Below are 22022 nucleotides of genomic sequence, written 5' to 3'. Positions count from 1 at the left end.
TACATATAAAAATATTCAATAAATTTGTATGCTTTTCTCCTGTAAATCTGTCTATGACAGCTTAATTCTCTTGAAACTACAAAGAGAGAAGGACATTTTTCCTCCTCTACACCCACATACCCACATAACTCACGCCCATACCGCCTTGGCTTTGCTAAATTTTCACCTTTTCAATAAAACCTTCGACGCTCACCCTATTTATAACTTGCAGTATCTGCCTCATCCCATGCTTCCTGCTTTATTTTTATTTTATAGATATATTGTATATTTTGCGTATTTTCTCTCTTTAGAGAAATGTTTTGCATATTTTCTCTTTCTATAAGAGAAGGCAATTTTTGCTATTTCAATCACTTTTAATCTTTCTGTTTCAATCTTTGCGGAATGGCTAGTCTGCTTTGCAGTACTTATTTATCTAACACACAGCAGTATGTGCCAAACATGGTTCTAACAAAATCAGTTCCTTAATATTCTTCTTTTTTTTGGGGGGAGGGGGTTTCTCCGGTACCAGGAACCGAACTCACGACCTTGCGCTTGCCAGGCAAGGCGCTTTGCCGCTGAGCTAAATCCCCAGCCCCCTTAATATTCTTCTATAAGCATCATTTCATTTAATCTGCACATCTGTGTGAGACAGGCATTACTACTACCCCCCATTACTGCTACCCCTACTTTGAAGATGAGAAATCAGAGGCCCACAAGAGCAAGGTAACTTGTTTAAGGTCACTCGAAGGAAGGTCACTCGAAGGCAGTCTGGCTCCAGGCTACAAGCTGTTAACCATCCTACTAAGCTCAAGGGACTATGCTCTCTGGTGAGTTCTGAGAATCCTGGAATTAGAACCCTGGGACATGAGCTGTTCCCCTACTTTCTACAGTGACCATGCTCTCTGGGTTCAAAATATGATTTGACAAGTTTATGCTGTTAATTAAAGAATCAATAGGGAGCAAATTAAAATAAACATAGTAAGCAACTGTACTTATATTTCAATGAAGAATGCAATAAATAAAATACTCCTATGTTATTTTCCTACACTCGAGATAAGGTTTATAGAGTCTAGATTTTCATCAACATCTCTTATTCTGAAGGAAGGAAAACTTAGGTATAGAATTACAAATCTTTGTGCTTCCTTTGCCATGTAAAATATACAGCATTGGTTCTCAATAGTTGGCTGCTGTGAAGTTGAAAGTAAATGATTTTGGTCAGAAGCAAAAGATTAAATTTAATGCCCAAGAATCAAATGAAGTGTTTTAAGGATGATACAGATTGTTTCAAGAACTTTCTATTTGAACAACATAACACTGTACAAAAGATACAGTTTAGATTCTATTTTACTTTTAATATTTTGGCATAAATAGGCTCAGGCCCCTCAACTCTAAAGTTCCATAACTCTGATGCTTTTCTTTTATGTATTTTTGTTTGTTTTTGCCATGCTAAGCATCAAACCCAGAGCCTGTGCACATAAGGCAAAAACCTACCACTGAACTGCACTCCTAACTGATTTTTTTCTTTACTGTGGTAGACTTTCACTTACTGATTTTGATTAAAATGTACTTAAGAAATATACTATAAGTGAACAGTACAAGAAAAATCAGGTATCTTGCTTTTCTTCCAAATATTTGTTTATAAAGACTATATTATTATATGTAAATTGGACTTTAAAAATAAAAATTATTAGTCATGGACTTACTACCAAAACACAACACTTTTGCTCATTTTTTTTCTGCATTTGTCTAGTCTTTGTCTATAGACTCATTCACTCAAAAAAGCAATACCTCTCTGATGAAAGGAAGATGGGTAATTTGTATAGTTGAATTTAGTTAGTGTCACACTCTTTCTAGGAACTCCTTAAATAGCATGTACCTGATATGCTGACATTATAGTATGGTGGAACTGAAGGGACCTTAAAAGAGATTAGCTGGCTCAGTGTCTGCACTTTAGCATGGTTGTATTGTCAGTATTAAAAGTAGTTATAACAGTTGCTGCTATTCATTCAAAATCAGGAATTTGTGCTGGATATTTTTATGAATTACTTCTAATCTTCCTGGTCATTATGCAAGAGATGGAATGGAAATGATGTGGCTTTGAGTCCTATCACATAAGGACGATGACAGCATTGAGCTGTCATTATAGGTTACAGGGAGGTCCAGTTGAGGTAAAATATGCAAATTGGCATGGGGCCTCGCTATTATTATTATTATCATCATCATCCATATTTTAGATGAGGAAATTGAGGTTCAGTAAGATTAATGTGGTCACACAGTTTATGTGCTTCAGTTTCTCACCAAAGATGAGCAAGTGCCTAGAACAGTGTTTCATCGCTATATTCAGTGCCCCACATGTGTGTTAGTCAGATGTTCGTTGCTGTAACCAAATACTTGAAGAAAACAACTCAAAGGAGGAAAGAATTACAGTTTCAGAGGTTTCACTTGATGGTCAGCTGGCTACATTGCTTTTAGGCCTGTGGCAAGGCAGAAACATGAAGGTGGACCAGTGTGGCAGAGACATGCCACTCATTTCCATGGCAACCACAAAACAGCAGGAAAGGCCCAGAAACAAGATACATCCTTCCAAGTTGTACCCTCATTTACCTACTTCTTCTGAGTAGATTATCCCTCCTAACAGCTATAAACATGAAGTTAGCTACTTCATAATACAATCATCTTCCAAAAGCCCCCCTTCTAAACACATGAGCTTGTTGAAGCACAGTTCCAAACCATAACAATATGCTTAAAAATTCCCCTTGGGCACATGATAAAAGTTCAGTTTCCTGGATCTTTCCACAAACTAACGCAATCAGACCCTTTGGAAAAGAAAATAGGAACATACATTTTAGAAGTTTGCCAAATGTTTCAGAGCTTTATAATTTGGAACTACTGATGCTCAGATTTCCAAACGCCTTAGCAAGTTTCTGGGTTTAGGCTCAAGTTATCCCTTCTGTGAAATGGGAATAACATTCCTGACTCCTGAACCAGCCATGGGGGATTAAATTAGTATATTGTATAGGAAAGTGCTTGTGAACTGTAAAAGAATTACTGTTTCTCTCCAACTGAATCAAACTTCCACCAAATAGGAAAAGACTATGTCCAGTGCCTCCAATTACAGCAGCATCACAAACACAGGCCTAGACAGGTAATCAAAGAAATTTTAGTACAGACTGAGCATCCCGAATCTGAATGTATGAAATTTATAAAGCTCAAAAATCTAAAACTTTTTAAGTGCTGGCAAGACTACAACTGGAAAATTCTACAAGTGACCTCACATGGTCAAGATGTAGATACATTAAAATATTGCATAAAATACCCTTCAGACTTTAGTTAGGAGATATATATGAAACATAAATAAATTTTGTATTTAGACTTAGTTCCCAGCCCAGAGATATCTCGTATTTATGAAATATTCCAAATCTGAAAAGATCAGAAACCCAAAAACACTTCTGGTTCTGAGGATTTCAGATGAGGAACACTTAATCTATACATTTTCTTTCTTTCATTATTTAATCGTTATCCCTAAACACATAGACACTCTCTGTGTTGTTGTTGTAGTTGTAGTTTTGGGTTTTGTTTTGTTTGATGCTGAGGATGAACTCCATACTCTACCACTGAGGTATATCTCTGGCCCTTTTTAGTTCTTTATTTTTAATTTGAAAAATAGTCTAAATTGTCCAGGATGGCCTTGAATGTGTAGGCTTCCTACATTAGCTCCCTGAATAGCAATGATTACAGGCATGCACCACCTCACCTGGCTTAAACACTACATTGAAGAACTTGATGCCATACCCTTGCATTTCCTTATTGCAATGGTCATCCCAGACAAAACTGGGATTGCCACAATAGTAAATATTCTTCACTGTGTTCTTTCTTTGCCTGTTGTCTTAGTTACTTTTCTCTTGTTGCAGAGACAAAATACCTGACACCCAAAGTTAAACATGGAAAAGTTTATTTAGCTGTTTCTAAATGTTTCAGCCCACAATCATCAGTCTCCAAGGTACGATGGCATGGCAGACAGACATCACAGAGGAGAAACAGTTCATAGTGAGCTGAAGGTAGCAAAGCAAGAAAGAATGACCATAGCTCTTTCTATCCCTTATATTTTGTGCAGGCTACCTAGAGTGGGTGGCACTCACACCCTAAGCCTTGTGTCCTTGAGCTTAGCATTGCACCATGAGTCAATTCCAGCATCACACATTCTAGATCCAAGCACCTCTGAAATATCCACACCTATGACTGCAAGAGGCTTTGGGTGGACCTCTAGACATAAGCCATAACAGCAGTTCCAGTACAATCTGTTCCATTCATCTATAGATAGCAAGAAAGCTATAGTTTGCTAAGAGGTCTTTATACTCTGTTTTATATCTGGAGCTATTAAAGTGTGTCTGACATTTTCTTTTCTAGGGATATGCTTATGAACTAAATCAGCACGTAATCAAACCAGCCCACTTGGCTAATCTCCCTCTTAATTAAGGAGCTTTTAGAATGCAATATGAGCAACACGGAAAGGAAAAGAAAAAGCGCAGAACTCACAAAAGTAAGAAATACTGTGTGAGCTTGGGTAGAACTGTATGAGAGTAGCAATAATGATGGGCCCCAGTGAGAAATGGCATGAGTTGTTTTCCTCCCACTCTCCCGCAAAGCTAGCCTCTCCATGGAAACACTTCACAAAGAATAGAAATTTTTTAGCTAGGAGGATGTAGGTTTTCATCTGCCTACAGAAAAATGTCAGACCCATCTTGGCTCTGAGTGCATAGTTTCCTAGACCCACACACTATAAGGTCAGTGAAAAATCTTTGTTTCTTGTTTGACTAGTTTGCACCATTTCTGTGCCTTGTGGAGCTTCCAGTTCTCATTCTGAAGTGATAGCTCCAAAGCTGGACATGCTACCCAGATATGGCCAATGATTGTTCTGCTCTGAGGTGTTTTTTAATTGTGAAGCTACAAGAAAAGAAATTTTGAATTTTTTCTCACTAAACTGGGATGGTGAGATTTCAAGAATGTTGTTATCATCACAATTGTGGAGATGAATCTCTTTGCAGCAAGAGAGAATAAAATTCTACAGAACTCAGAAGCCACCAGCCTTGAGAATGAAGCAGGAACCTGTTCCATGGTCCCTGCAGTTACCCAGTACCCGGCTAATAAAATCTCTTATGGCCTGAACTAGAATGAATTTATTTTCTGTGCTTTGTAAATCAGAGTTCTTAGTTCCCTTCTGCCTCCTCACACAGCTCTTAGATACATAGCACTCATTTTTAGTCCCCAACTCTGTAATAAATCATCTCCACACGGTCTTCATCTTCATCAAACATCTTTTTGGGATATAGCATGAAAAGGCTCATAAACTTGAAGTAACTCATAACGGATCCTGGTTTTAAGTACTACTCCCAGGGTGTCATGCACCTTCACAGTATTACTGGTACTAACAATAATAACAATACTACTCCAGGCTTTTGTAGGTAAATGGATGCAACTAAAGACCATACTCATAAGTGAAATAAATCGGACCCAGATGGGTAAACGTCATATTGTCTCCTTGGTGTAGGAACCTGAAAGACTAGGTAAAACTCAAAACGTACAGTAGATGATAGGAAAGGGAAAGAAATTGCTCAAAGGAAGGAATGACTGGGATGAGGGAAAGAAGAAAAAATGGAAGAATGAATGCAAAATCTAAATATATATATGAATAGCTGTGATAACTGTATTGCTGTTGTCTGATGGTGTACTGATATGAACAGTTAATGCTCACAATTTTGTATGTTCTGATTGACTTTGCATGCTTGTGTCTGGTGGTCTGAGCAACTGATTTGAAGGTAACAATACGCAATGGAATTACAATGGTGAACTCCTACCATCTTGTCTAGTGAAACTCTGTATTATTTCTACTATTTTATTGAAGAATTATTTTCTTATTCCCTATAATGGTTTGAGCAATTTTTCATTCTTACATCTGGTAATCTGAGCAATGTAGTTGAGGATAGTGTTATGTAATGTAACAACCACTATTGATTCGTATTATTTTGTCTTGAGACTCTGTATCGCTTGGAATGTTCTTGCTTTGATTTGTTTATGTTTGTGATACTGGTATGCTGTTACTGTTCTATTTCTTTCTTTGTTTCTCATTTACTACACTTTTTAAAATAAAAATAAAATTAAAAAACAACAATACTGCTCATTGCTATTATTTATTACTTCTTGCTACTCTTTATTCAGTGGCAAGCATTATGTTAAGCATATTATATCATAAACTCATTTAATTCCTATGACAACCTAACATTTCTGTTTATAGATAAGGAAACTGAGACATGATGTTGAGAAAATTTAACCAAAGTAGTCACCAATAGTATAATTTCAGAAACTGTAGCTAAGGGTCATCTTTCCACCCATCCTTAAATTTTGTCATTATCCATAATGTAGAGCTCTTCTCCATACATAACCAGTCAAAGTTGCAGGGAGTAGGGATTGTCAGGGAGTTCTATATTTTGCTTTTTATCTGGAGACTTCATAGTTAAGAAAGCATTTGCCAGACAGAATCTGATAAAAACAAAACTTTAGGAAACTGAAATTTAAGACCAAATTGGCCAGCTAGCACAAAGCAACTGTCTAACCATGTCCCATTCTGCCGCACTCCACTTCTATAAAAGACACAAAAAAGACACTTAGGGCTTATACTTTGGGGCACCTAGCTCCTCTGAGTCCAATGGCATAATAAATTGGCTCCCTCCACCTCTCTGAGTGCCGCTCATTTCTTCAGTGGTGACAGGTTCATGACAACATCTGGTTCCCTGACCAGGAAGACAACCATGCTGGTCCCTTATGCCACTGGCTCAGAGTCTGGAGAGTGGCTTCAAGAAACCCTTCTTGGTGGGACACCCTTCACTGGGAAAGGGTGACCCACAGGTGCTCCAGCCCCCTCCTGACAGGACTCAGTGGAGAACTGGACCAGTCTCTCATGGGATCTTCTGGTTAAGGTAAGGCCTTGGGGCAATCGCAAATCAGGCCCATGGATGGATGGGGAGAATGATCACCTCCCAAAGTCTCAGACCAGAGACCTCAGTCAGGGATCTCCTGTAAGTAAGGAGGAATGTTTTAACCTCTGAATGATAATGAGTGAGTGTGGACATACTTTGGCTCCATGGCTCAAGCTATGGAGTCCAAATAGACCCTAACCTGCATTTCTGAGCAATTCCCTAGAGCATAATGGTGATTCATCCCCAGTCATAGAGAATTGACCACACCCAGGTTTGTATGGTATACCTTAGCCAAGATGTACCTAAATTTGAATGAGGGACAGATCCAGGCAGGCATCTGAGTGGTTTCCCTTGGGAGACTTCCATTCCTTGTCTATGGTAACACTATACACAGGGTAGGAAATTTAGAATATGGGGCCTATACAGAGCAAACCAACTGTCTTAGACTGCATGATGAAAAACTTCAGAAACAGATCTGGTGGTGAGTATGGTATTAAATTACAGCCTGTCAAACTGTGGATTCTTTTTGAGGTAGACTGGGATCACTTTGAGGTCAGGTAGCCTCTCAAAGGGACTCTGGATGACCATACAGTCTGAGGAGATGGAGTGTAGTCACAGGAAGTCCAGGCCACCCTGACCACTTCCCAGTCATTGACTCCTGGCTAAAGATCACTTAAACCCTCCCAGCCAGGGTCCCATTCTGCATGAACAGGAAGGGACAAAGTAGGGTCTTGTTGCCCAGGGCTCACACCAAAACTAGAAGGGTCAAAAGAAGCCAATTCACCATGGCTCTACCAATGAAGAATTCCAGCCCCATGCCATATGTTCCTGCACCACCGTCTGTGCCTAGACTGCTGACCCTCCACAACAGCCCTCCCCTGTCCAATCCTCTACCTCAGCCAGACCTCTCTGAGGCCATGCTACTGCCACTAATTGGACTGGTGGGAACTGAAACTGAATAGGAAACTCCTGGGATTCCTGTTCTGCTCCAATACACAGATGACTTCCTAGTAGCAAGTAAAAAGAGACAAGACTACTGGGAAGGGCATTTAGGAAAGATGGCTTTGGAGACCCTGTTGGGTCAATATTTCTACATCCCTTACTTGTCATCTTTCCGTGCCACTATAAACAACTGATGTGAAGCCTATGACTGAAACAACTCACTTCAACAGCCAAATCCTGCTACAGGGATACAACACACTGTGACCTCCCCCTTTGAAGGGATGGAAGTAGACTTCACAGAGATAAAGCCATACTTAAGCTGCAAATACCTACTGGTCTTTGTCTGTACACCTGTACATATTCAGACTGGGTAGAAGCCATATCCACAAGGACAGAAAAAGCCTGAGAAGCAGCCAAGATCTTGCTGTGAGAAATGATTCCCCAGTATGGGCTGCCCCTCACTATCAAGAGTGACAATGGACTAGCCTTTATGGCAGAAATAACGTGGACTCTTGTGGATTTGCTTAAAATCAGATGGAATCTCCACATGGTCTGTAGACCTCAAAGTTCAGAGAATGTAGAGCACATGAATCACACCCTAAAAGACACTCTAGCCAAGTTCTGCCAGGAAACTCACCTACCCTGGGTTGATGTGTTGTCCATGGCCCTACTATGCACTGGATATACACTGAGGTAATCCAGCTACTCAGCCTACAAAATCCTATTTGGACTAGAGCCTTCAAAAGAGATGTAAGGCAGCTCAGAAAATCAAATCTGATTGCTGAATTAGAGGCCCTAGAAATAGTGTTCTATTACATCTATAAGGTTGTCCCTGAGAGAATGTCAATCTCTTCAGGCACCTCTACATACTCATTGCTGCCAGGGTATTCAGTCTGGCTCAAAGATTGGAAAAAGGAACCCCTTCATTCTGTCTGGACAGGGCCTTAAACTGTTATGCTTATCACTACAACTTCTGTTAAAGTTGCAAGGATCGTCCCTTGGATACACCATTCGAGTCTAAAAGAGCTTACCTCAAAGATTCCTCAGCTGCCTGGGTCTCTTATCTTGACCTGCAAAACATCCTGAAAACTTGACTCTGGCTGAGAACTCCTGGACACAATGTGACTCCAAGGACACCGCCAAGAGACAACTGTGCTGTTTTAGTCACACCAGAGGCTCACTAGTGTACACACAGTAGAAGCCCAAGGATGCCATTCACAGAGGGCTATCCCCAGTAAAGGTTGATTATAATGAATTGTCACCTCTGGTTCTTAGCCACTCTTGAATCTATAGCCTTGCTCTTTGCTATAGCCATAGCTGAGGTTGTCCCAGCCAATTAGACACCAGGTGAAATGTATCTGTTGGCCCTTACCTTCTTCTTGTTGGTAGGGTGTTTAACTGCTATCATCTGCTTCTTCCCCACCATCTACTGATCCCCTGTCTTTCCCAGGCTGCTTCTGCTTAAAGGTCTTAGCTCTACTGGCCATAGCATGTGGCCTCGGGTTTTAGTCCTTGGGCCTTGGATTTTCTGGGCAGCAGTGACATCCCAATCTGTACCTGTCCTGTGCCCAGAAGCCTGTAATCGCTCAATGACCATAGATGGATCATTTGAAAGATCCTATACCTACATGCTGGCTAGTTGCTACCGGAAGGCTACCTTGTGCCAATATGCTAGTAGCCATGGTCCCAAGGGCACACTCTTCTGGTTTGGCCAAATTATAGGCCTAGGGCCAACCTGTTACCAATATGGAAAAATCACCTGTTGGACCTACCTGATGCACACTGGCCTGTCCAGCAAGGTGGAGGGGATATAAGACAGGGCACATAAAAAACAAGTGGAGGTTCAGAAACAGCTGACAAACTTGGCTGAGAACAACAACACCACAGGCCTATAGATCTGTCCAGCCTCTACCCACTGACCCAGTTCACCAACAATGCCCTGTAGATTTACATGCTCTTACAAGGGACCCCAGTTCTGTTGACTGTGCCTGCCCCTCCACAGAAGAGCCCATACAGAAACCCCAGTTCAGCCAACTGGAGCCTCTGAAGAAACCCCTCAAAACTACATGTGAGCACACTGATAGGGTTGGTACACATCTGGTTCCTCCTTCACAGCTCAAGGACCACTGGGAGGTAACTTCACAGCCACCAGACTAGCCCCCAGACACAGCCCCCAGACCCAAAAATGGATTCTTAGAATCCATACCCTACTCAATCTGCTCCCTAATCAGATATTGCCAAATAATGAGGCCCAGTGCAGCCCTCCCACAGCTGGTGGGCGTTCTACTTGTCTCTGCTTACAGGTAAACTGTGTGGACACAGGTGTTTAGATTTTCCTCACTCCAGAAATCTCCATCTATACATACCATGAGATGGAGGTAACCTGCACCCTGGCAACAGCGCATGCAAGAAAAGAGCGTTGTTAGCTTCAGTTTTAATTGGCTCAGGAATAGCTGCCAGAGTTGGGGCTAGTTTAGGAGGAACTCAGTTGTTGGTAGGGCTATACTACTGGCTGATCCTAGAATTAAACAATGACATGGAACTGGTGGCTGATGCACTATTCTCCTTCCAAAGCCAGATGAATTCATTGGTGGATATAACCCTACAAAACAGGTGTACCTTAGACCCTCTCACTGCAAAAAAGGGCGGTACATGCATCTTCCTAGGAGAATAATGCTGCTATTACATAAACCAGTCAAGAGCGGCCACCTCAAAGGTCAGGGAATCAAGGGACAGGATCCAATGGAGAAGGGAAGAACTAGGGGAAGGCTGGAATTGGATCCCACACCAATGAGCATCATGGTTCCTACCCCTAGTGGGGCCACTGCTGACGATCCTACTACTTGTGACAATTGGACCATGTCTCCTAAGCACCCTAATGAAATTGATAGAGACCACAGTCACTATTAGGGCCACTGCCTGGATTATGGCGCTCCACCTGAAGAGCTCCCTGGGAGATGGTGATGCCCTATAAGACAGTATAGGGTATGAAAGGGGAGAAATGATGGGGAGGACAAAACTTTGGGAAATTGAAATTTAAGACCAAAATGGCCGGCTAGCACAAAACCACTGTCTAACCACATCCCTTTCTGCTTTTTCTCCACCTAAAACCCCTATATAAAAAACAACAAAAGATGCTCAGGACTCAGACTTTGGGTCACCTAGTTCCTCTGAGTCCACTGGTGTAATAAACTGGCTCCCTTCACCGCTCTGAGTGCCACTCAGTTCTTTGGTGGTGATGGGTTTGCTGCAACAAGAGGGAGAAGATATATTATCTGTTCAAAACAAACAGAGTAGGCTGGGAGCCAAGGAACCCTAGCCAAAAGAGAGTATGGAAAGAGAAAATTTATCATCAACTGTCATCTATAAAGTGAACATGTGGTTAAATAACTCCCCAGAGAAAAGAGATGCATGATGTTGAGTATATGGTTCAGAAAGATGAACTACTGTTTACTGGGCTTTGAAAGAGGGATGAGCTCTGATGAGAGGAAGAAAGGTATCCAAAGTGGGGATAGGTAGGTACTGCTTTGGGAATAAGAGAGGCCTGCCTGACTAGGGTTTGTTTCCTCCTGGGAATCACTAGATCAGAAGATTAGAAAAGTCTGTTGTTGGATGGGGAGATAGCTCACTGGCACAGTGCCTGCCTGGCAAGCACGAGGTCCCAAGTTGGATTCAAGATACCAAAAAAAAAAAAAAAAAAAAAAGAAAGAAAGAAAGTCTATTGGATTCCATATGATAAGCTTGGGAGTATAAACTTCAACCTGAATTCAGTAACTATCTATGGTTTGTATGTTGGAGAATAGAACAGATTTAGTGCTGATTTAGGAATATTAATTGCTCCATGTGTGCAAGGTAGTTTGCTGGGAACCAGTTTCCAAGAGAAAGGAAGTGGGAGATCAGTTTGGTGACTAAAATTATCCGTATATGCAACAGAGCTGTAATAGGAAGAAAAAGAAGCTGATTATAACCGACATTTTAAACTATCTTTTAAAATTGTGGTAAAATACAAATGGCACAGAATTTACCATCTTGACAATCTGTAAGCATACAGTTCAGGAGTGGTAAGTATATTTGCAGTGTACAACCAATCCCAGCAACTTTTTCATCTTGCAAGTCTGAAAATATAACCAATAAACAATTCCCCAGTTTCCTCCTTTTCCCAACCCTGACAATCATCATTCCTGTTTCTGTATAAAAAAAATGTTATATCACTTAGAACTCTTCAGGTTTCAAGAACAAAAGCCAATATAAATTAACATGCAAAGGAATGGGAAAGGATTTATTATAGATTTATAAAAGAGGATCACGATGCTTCTGGACAGGACTGCATCTGGGTTTCTGAACTGAGTAGAATCAGTCAGGAAGCCTTCCCTTTGTGTCTGCTTCTCTGTGGGAGACTGACTTCCTGTACTTCTCTTGCTACTTGGTAGACTGTTGTGTCCCTACACCTCTGACACTTCATATGTTACACTTCTGTCTGCATGCAGAGACTATATAGCTATTTCTGGATCACAATTTGTAATGACAGAGGATGAATTTGAATGGTCCCACTTTTGAAAGTTGTCTCTCACTGTGCAACCAGCTACTGCCTCAGAAAGAGTCATATACAGAGTAATATGTATAGGACATAATATGTGGCAGCTAGAGCTGATTTTAAGAGAGGATGATGGACTCTATGAACTGCGAAGACACTCTGAAATGCATCTTCAACACACTAAAGAGTAAGAACTGATTGTTAGAATTATGGAATGGAGAAGTACATGAAGAGAACAGGGGAGAGAAAAATATATAGTTGCTGCCCTCAAGGAGCTTACAGTCTAATCAGGAAGCCTAATATAAGAAGTCAGAGTTGACTGGAAAAAACTCAGCCATTTGCCAAGTAGTATTCTGCTGTTCCTTTTTGGAGGTACTGCTAGAATCTTTTAAATTGCAGAAGATATTACTGGGCTGGAAAAGAAAACTAAACTATATAATTTATATTCTTTCATGAGATACAAAGGGCAGTACTGGTCACCACTAGAGTCGTTGCAAAAAGACAGAGGATACACCTCAGGCTGTAACCTAAAGGCTGAGAGTCAATTTTTTTTTTTTTTTTTTTTGAGACAGGGTCACCCTATGCAGTTCAGGCTGACCTTGAGCTTGCTTTGTAGCACAGCCTGGCCTTGAACTCTCAACGTTCCTCCTGATGTATGAATCTGCCTATAAGATCAAGGCAGCTTCAGGGGTCTTTCTACAGCCAGACTTTCTGGGAATATTTCTGCAAAGTGAGTTTGTTCTTATTAGCAAGAGAAAAAAGACAAAAAATGATAAGGCAGAGTTCAGAGAGGACCCACAATTAAAAATAAAATTTCGAATCAAATCCGTCTTGATATATCCTGAGAACCTCCCACAAACCAGTACAGACTTTGTTATCAGCAGATCTGTGATTCCAGCTACATTTAAAATGCAATAAACATAATTAGGTACAAGCTTCTTAGGGGTAAAGTGATACAGTCACAAAGCTACTGAAGATTTCCTTTCCTCAAAATATTTAAGCTTAGCTTCTTTAAATTTAATTTTACCTGAAATTTTCAAGAGACCAGTTCAATTCTAAAATTACATATTCTGTTTCAGGTGAAAGCTGAGTAGTTCAGTGAATTGTATTTCAACTCATTTCTCTAGACATCGGTTACCAGAAACACTTTTAATGAAAGTGTTGAGGACTGGCTGTCCATTACACTAAGGAGCCTGAGTCAGCAAGCTCATTCAGATTTAAAAATTTAACTGGCCCTCGTCCAATCTTTAATCAAAAGCTAATGCACTTTTCCAACCCAAGTCTTTTGTACTCACTATCTAAAGAGGATGCTGGATAAACTCTACTAGGGAAACAGCTGGTGCAATATGCAAACTGCTATCTCAATGGTGTTATGGTAGTGTGTGTGCATGCGTGTATATGCTTTTTAAAGAAGTGACACACAGATCTTCACAGTCATTGGGTATTATTAAACCTCTGTGAGGTCAGACTGGCCACAGATGCCTTTTTCTGCTCTTAAAATGGAGCAGGATATAGCCCATTTGCCCTTGCAGGTCTGCCGCAGTCTGTGGACAGAATTAACAATTAAATGAGTCTGGGTAAAGGCAGGGAAGTTCTTTAAATAATACAAGTTCTTTCCCTGGTAGCACTTTAAGATGAGATTGAGTTTATCCTAGAAGGCAAAGAATTGAGTATTTAATTCCATGTAACTAAGTGGATCATAAGTGAGAGAACAGTTAACCACTATTGGGCCCTGGGACAACATTTGATGAGTTGGAAAAGCTAACTATTTGGTAAGACCCTAGCAAAATCACTTCCCCAAGGATGAAATAGGTGTTCTCAAAGAGAGATTGGTTTATCACTTTTGGTCCACTAAAAGACTAAAACATAATATAGGATTTTTGTAAGAGCAAGCCTGGACACTTAGCTCAAAATACCTGTGCCAGGTAGGAATTGGTGGCAAACTCACCTTTCTGTGTACGTGCAAAGGCCAAAGAAGTTAACACTGCCCACATGAATCAAGGTAGTTCTCATCATAAAGAAAAAAGTACATTGTAATAGAATCTTAATGACTTGATTAAAGAAATGCTTTGTCTCTCACACAATTTCTTTTGTCTTATTTTTATATTGGACAAAGCCAGCCTTTTCTTATACCTATATGGATTGTGCTGTTGTTGTTTGTTAAATAATGATTTTCTTACTATAAAGGAGGATAGGAATTGATAAACCAGTCTACTTAGGTCAATCCAGTGAATTCATTACATATGAGAGTTGTAGAGAAAAGATTTCTGTGCCATATTGTTCAATACCCCTTTATTTGTAAGCCAAGAGCCCTAAAGCATATAAAACATTTACACTTGAGAAGCACAGGTCTCATTAATAAAAATGTAATAGTAAAGCCAAGTGTTGTATGAGAGGGAATTGTGTGTAAATGATTTATAGGAAATTTGTACAAATTATCATTGAATTAAAAAATAATTATGCAATACAATTTAGGAGCTTATAAAAGAGGAAGGTTTACCTGAAAAGTTCAGCGTTCTTATTTCTCTCTCATAATCACAGGCTTTGGAGCTCCAGTGGTCGGTGATTTTTTTGGGTGTGTCAGGAGGACTTACTACTTCAGATGATGGTTTGAGGATTTGGGCACTGGCATTCCTATGTGGAATCAGCAGAAAACACAGCTGACTTCTGAAGGAAGGAAGGCTGGGCACATGAAAGAGGTTAGCTCCTCTTCTGAGGCTGTACTGTATGTTTCTTAGACTTTTTTCTGATGCTATGAAAGAATAGTTGAATCTGTGAACTTTATAAAAGAAAGAAGTTTTTAGCTCACAGTTCTGGAGCTAGGTAGTCCCAGAGCATGGTGTTGATATCTAGTGAAGACCTCTTGCTGCTTCACTTCATAGTTGAAAAACAGAAGGGCAAATGCATACCTCAAAGAGAAAAATCACAGAAGCAGACTCCATAACAACCTATTCCTGTGATAATTTGCTCATTCCCTGGGAACAGTATTAATCTATGCATCAGGGCTCTGCCTCCATGACTTAAACATCTCTGGAAGGTTGTACCACATTTCAATACTGTCATAGTGGCAAGTGAGCTTCAATATGAGCTTTGGGAAGAACAAACCGCATGCAGTCGTAGCTAGCAGTATGAGATGAACTCTGTGGACATGATAGATTAAGGGTGTTAACTCAATGCTGTGCCCTAAGAAAACCTTTTGAAGAATATGGTAGGTGTCTAAAATATAGAATGTCATTGTGAACTAGCCCTTTCCTTTCCAAAGGGTATTCGACTTGAGCTAAAAGGGGAGGGTCCTAGGAGCATGTTTCAGTTACTATAGTTTATTTGGCTTAGGATAATCTGAAGACACATGCAGGATAAAAAGCAAAACTGGCAGTCCCGTCTCTACTGTGAAGCAACAAAGAAGACAAAGAACCATGTGAGTAGTTCAGCTTGGCAACAACCCTGTAGAAATTTTTTATAGGGCACCTGTTGTTTCAGGCACAGGCAGTGAGCTGGTTAAAGATGCTAAACTCAAGATATAAGCACCTAGCAATATAGTTCCTCTGTGCTCTTCCATATGTTCTACTTTATTGGAAGCATTTGCAAAACTTAGGAAGATATCGAAGGAAACTGTTCAGCATAATAAGATGACCACCTGTCCTTGCCTGTTTAATCCTATCCTCACTCCAACACACGCCATTTCCTCTGAGAAGACCCTACTAATACCATCACCTCTTCAGGGACAGAGAGGTAACTCCCACTAGAATCCTAGAGAATCTGTTTCCACCCTGATCTCTCCCATGAGAAGGTTACAGCGAGCCAGTATACTTCCCTTGTGACTGAGGTTGGTTTGAATTCAGTTTCTGTCACTTGTAAACCAAGGGTTCTGAATAATATACACAGCAATGTGTTCTTCATTTTTTAAATTTTTTGTTTCTCTTAAAAATAAAGATGGTGCTTATCATAAACACACAGCAGAGTACTCAGTGTTTAAGCCACTATGATTAAACAGACTTTTTCCTATGTCCAACCCTTTTACTATGGGAACTCGGTCCTCATGGGGACCCTGACAGGAACATGCAGAGTGGACTGGGAGAAGAAATGAACAAACATAGCCCCCCAAAGCCAAGGAGTATCAGAAGGTTACAGGCCTGATACTAGGGCAAGATTCAAATTTGCTTTCTAAGTCCTCTTTTTGCCACTACAGGGACAGAAACATAGCCGTGGGTAGAGCTAAGTGCTTTCTCTGGTATCTCTCCATAGAGATATTTGAAATGACTGGGGAGTAGCTGGAGATAAAGAAGGAGAAAATGGAGCAATCAATCAAGAAATATCTGTTATGTACTTCCTTTGTGAAACTCACTGCTGGTGCTGTATGGTGTCTACAGATGGATAGAACACGGTCCAGCATGTCTTTAGAAGATGGCATTCTATTTGGGGAGATGAGACATGCACACAAACTGATAATTACCCAAATAAAGGAAGAAAATTTTAAAGACTAGTAGGTGGATTAGACAGGAAATCCTACACTAGTTTGAAAGCAGCACAGATCATGGTAAGCTGATATTTTATTAGTTCTTTGTTGTAGGAAGACTCTGGCAAGCTTTAGCCAAAATAGGAATCTAATGTAAAAGCAGCTCACCAGACTGAAGAAAGAGTGAAACGAAAGGAAAATGCTCAAAAGTAAAGAGCATTTCCTAGGATGAGAGAAAGGAGAAAAGAAAGAAGGGGAAATTATGTATATATGCATACACAGGATAGCTAACATAGTTGTACTACTGACTTCTATCAATTTACTGAAAGGAATAGTTAACGATTACTTATTTGATCGATCTTGCATGTCTCTATTTGTTTTCCTGAGAAACCACTTTGAAGATATCAATAGGTAATACAACAACCATTGTTAATTTTTTACCACTTTGTCTATAATTCAGTATTGCTTGTATTATGTTTATGTTATTTTGTAAATGGATGTCTGTTTGTTTAAAAAAAAAAAAAAGACTGAAGAAAGAAATGAACAACAGAGTTCCACGAGAACAGGAAAAAGGAAAGCTCCAAACGATTGTCTCACTTGTTATCGTAATGGTAGGCTTGTAGATTAATGGCCTAGATTTAATGAGGTAGCTGTGAAGAAAAAAGGGGGCTAAGGAGAAAGGAATTTAAAAGTCTTCTGGTCCTCTAAACCTGACCTATCACTCTTTGAGACTGGAAGGAAACTTTTGATCAGCTCTAACTGTTGCAGGAATCGAAGAGACCAGGAGAAAACGGGTGTACCTCGAGGGCAAACATATCATCATAGAATATGTACCTATCACTCTTTGAGACTGGAAGGAAACTTTTGATCAGCTCTAACTGTTGCAGGAATCTAAGAGACCAGGAGAAAACGGGTGTACCTCGAGGGCAAACATATCATGGCAGAATCTCAGTCATAACTAAGAATTCTTCAGACTCGGATTAAAAACCAGCTAAGGATTTTGACCACTTAAGAACCAGGAGTAATATTTTAAAATTGACTGCCTAGAAAGCCCTTCTGCTCTGAGAAATCTGATTCAGCAATCAGTATGCAGAAGGGAACACTTGGCCTTCTGGCTTTATTGAACACTATTGACAGGCCCACGCATCCATGACAGCTAATCACAAAGTTCCAATTAGCTCTTGTCTCCTAATACCCTTCCACAGGGTGTCTGCTGTCCAAATAAGCTGGCACATACTTTGGCCTGGAGCAGACCCCACAGAGAGACAGAGCAGGCAAGCCAAACATTGTGGAAGGGGTATATCAAAGAGCAAGCTATGTATGTGTGGCTTCTGACATTGAGCTGTATTTTATAGAAAAGGAAACATTTTCTTTTCTAAAAGAACAGTTAAAAGGAGTTTTCTGGCCACATGATAGGATGTTCAGGACTGGGTGTAGAATTAACAATATCATATGCAGCAACTACAGATGGCACCTTTCAGCTCAGCCCAGTAGGAGGCAGAAGTTGCAAAAGACTCCCCATAATCATTGTAAGATATTTCTTATTAGTAATACACATAATAATTTTGCACTCTTAAGAGAAGACTAATTCTTCCATATTTGCACATTCCCAGAAAGAATTCCTAGTATTTCCCTTTCTCCAAATCACCTCCCTGATTTTTTCCAGAATGAGCTATGGGATTTACTTAGAAAAGAGAAACTAACTAGCCATGGCTCTGGTGTCGAGTGCGCTTTGTTTTGGATTTAGCTGCCAACTTTGAAGTAGGCAACTTTTTCTTCCATTGCTATACAGTAAGAGGTTGCCCGAAGGAGAGAAAACGTGTCCAGCTCTGCCAGTGGCTAGGTCAGTTAATTGTCCACTCATTCAGTCATGAATAAGAAGCCCACTGAATATTTGGAAGCCATATTCCTCAATTCTGCTACATTTTTATTTTCACACATTCAACTTGTGTATATATATGTATCAATTGCTCCAGAAATTAAAGCAGAAAGAGAGGAATAGGTATTCCAAGGCTCCAATAATCTTTATGATCTCTAATAGCAACCAGAGATATTTTTGAATGATTATCACTACTCTAAATAACCATGCTTTACATTCATATAGCACTTTCTCACATTATCTTGATGTGTCTGGAAAAGTTCTATGAGGTAAGTAGAGCAAGTACTATTATCTTGATGGTTTAATATATTAGAAAATGAAGATTCCAAGATGTTGAATGAATTCCTTAAGACTGTTTACGAAGTGGTGAAATCAAGAATCTGATCTGGCTTTCCAGCCCCAAGTTCTCTAGGAACAGATCATTTAAGAGCCTTGTACATTTGGGTTCCAGCCCTGATACAGTCCTTTCTTTCCTTGGGAAGTGGCTTAGCTGACTCTCAAATACAATCTTTCTATTCTTCTATAACTTAGTGATCTAAGAGGAAATTTTATTTATGCTTAAATATAATGAGTTCACAATTGGTTCTCTTGTAAGCTCAGTAATGTTTGTTTTTATAACTCCCAATTGTAAGTCCTATTGCCTTACCTATAAAATAGGAGTAACAGTATAATCATTTTGTATAATCATCAGTAAGTGTCAGGTATTTATTAAGTCAATTGAATATGCAATCTGTTTATTAACCTACATTTGACATCAACCTGTAAATTCATGTTTGGTCGTAACTCTGTAAGATTCCATAAATGACTCAATGAAATTATTTTAAAGTTAAACTTGATGTTTCTCTTTCAAGTACTTTTGATGCATCATCTATTACAAGGTCCTCCTGCACAGAGGCAAACTTTTGTAATATTTTCAGCACTATTTTCTGTAACATATAATACAAAATGTAAATTGGCATAATCCTCTTAAGAAGCATTTGAGCAATTTATATTAAGAATCAGAGAAATGTTCATAGTTTTTGACTAAGTAATTCCACTTTGGGGGAAATTATGTAAAATATATAAAAAGACATCCATACATACAAGCATGTATAAGATATTTATCACAGGAGTATTCAAAATAATAAAAATAACCAAAATGCCTAGCAACTAGTCTATCGTTTAGAGTTGTTCTTGGATGCAAAGAACAGAAAGCAACTCTAACTATCTTTAGCAAAAGAGAATATTAGATATTCATTCAGTTCCCTGAATGAAAGGCATCTGCCAGAATGAGAACTGGGTCTATCTCCAGGAGTCTCAGCAGTAAGGTCTCCACTGACAAGCCTTCCTTTCTAATGCAGGTACAGTGTTAGAATGATCCAGCTTATAATCTTCTGTTCAGTATCCAAACCTTGGATGGGATGACACTGTGCTCAAAGCCCAGTTATCTGGAGATCAGATTTAGCTAGCCTGGGCCCAGCTTACCTCTGGGTAAGACAAAACAGGGAGTGAAAACACTGTGATCAGTAACCCTATCCAGATCCCAAGCAAAGAGGGAGTGGCATTTCCCTACAGGAAAGAGAAGCAGGAGCTAAACAGGCAAAATGCCCAAATGAATTACTAGACATCAATTAGACAGTATTTTATTGTCTCAAACAAAACAATTATAGAAACTATATAAGATGTTCATTATGGCATTTTAAGTAACAAGGCAGAACAGTCAAATAAATATGTGCCTGAGCACATGGTTGTGCCTATGAATGAAAAAAGATACAGGAAAGATTAGAAGGAACTTCACTCAAATCCTTGCAAATGGTTGTGCTTCTGTTTGATTTAGGTTCACATAATAAGGGCATTTGCCTCAGGCGCTCAAACCAGAGAGAGGCCTGGGGCTCAGAACTGGTTCTAAAGGAGATGGCACAATTCATCACAGGAAGCTAGAGCCGGAGCTTGAGAGCAGTTAAAAAGGAGAAAGAACAGTAATAATCTGCCCCATCAGTCAAAATAGGTGGAGGACTTGCACAGAAACAATGCCTGAAGCCAAGGGCTGAGAACAAGCAGGAGGACAGGAAGCAGCAGGAGGCTCAACGGCTTTGGTCAGAGCAGGACTAGGTTGCCTAGATTTCCTTTTCATGGGGTATGAACAATGCCAAAAAGTAGTGCCCTTGAACTTAGGAAAAGGTGGAGATTTGAAGGAAGTGATTGGAGAGAGGGAAAGTGGGTGATATGCCCCTTCTTCTTTCAAATATTTTGTGCTCATTTAAAATTTTTATGTAATGCTGGGTGTGTAGTTTAGTGAATATGTGCTTAGCATACATGAGGCCCTTGCATTCAATCTCCAGCACCACTATCACCACTAACAACAAAGATTTATGTAAGGAAGATGAATAAAAAGTGCATTATAGTTTAAATTGTTGATTCATTCTATTTATTTTCTTTTTAAATGCCTACTACTGTAGTATGTCTATGACATATGAAATGCAAGCCATCTATTAATTTCGACGGCTGTCCGTATTCCTGAATTGTAGAATTTTACTTGTTTGACTTTGACTTACAAGTAGCCTAGCTTTCTCTGGCTCTCAAATGCAATCTTTCTATTCTTCCATAACTTAATGATCCAAGAGGAAATTTTGCTTATGCTTAAATGTAATGACTGCACAATTGGTTCTCTTATAGGTTCAGTAATCTGTTTGTTTTTATAACTCCCCAAAGATTCTTGGATGAAAATATTGCCTAGAGCCATCTCTACAAATTCTACAATTTTCCCCCTGATAATATGAGGACAAGGAAACTGTGAATAACAAATTACCTTGCCTAAAGACAAGGGCCTCTTTTGCAAAACAAAGTTGTGAGTGTGTGTGTGTGTGTGTGTGTGTGTGTGTGTGTGTGTTTAAGGGCTATAGGATTTCATATGTCTAGCTGGAACTACACCACCTCTCTTTCTTCTCTATGTAATTACAAAAGACATTGGTCCTGGTGTCATGCAAAGAAACTTCAAAATTTCTGGGAGAGAGACAAAAAGAAACAATCTGTGGAGAAAAAGTACTGATGATTAGGGATAGGTTTCTGAGGGCCTTGAAATTGAAGCATTTTTTTTTTTTTTTTAAAAAAACCAACTTTTTAAAAAAAATTTTAAAGAAAATAGTACATGAGAAACAAACAAACAAACAAAAGAACAGCAGCAGCATACCAGTGTCACAAACATAAACAAATCAAAGCAAGAACATTCAAAGTGATACAGGGTAGGAGTTCACCATTGTACTTCCATTGCATACTGTT

This window comes from Chinchilla lanigera, unplaced genomic scaffold (assembly GCF_000276665.1).
Source record: "Chinchilla lanigera isolate Chin_1 unplaced genomic scaffold, ChiLan1.0 scaffold00030, whole genome shotgun sequence".
Lineage (NCBI taxonomy): Eukaryota > Metazoa > Chordata > Mammalia > Rodentia > Chinchillidae > Chinchilla > Chinchilla lanigera.
Note: the sequence above shows the minus strand (reverse complement) of the source record.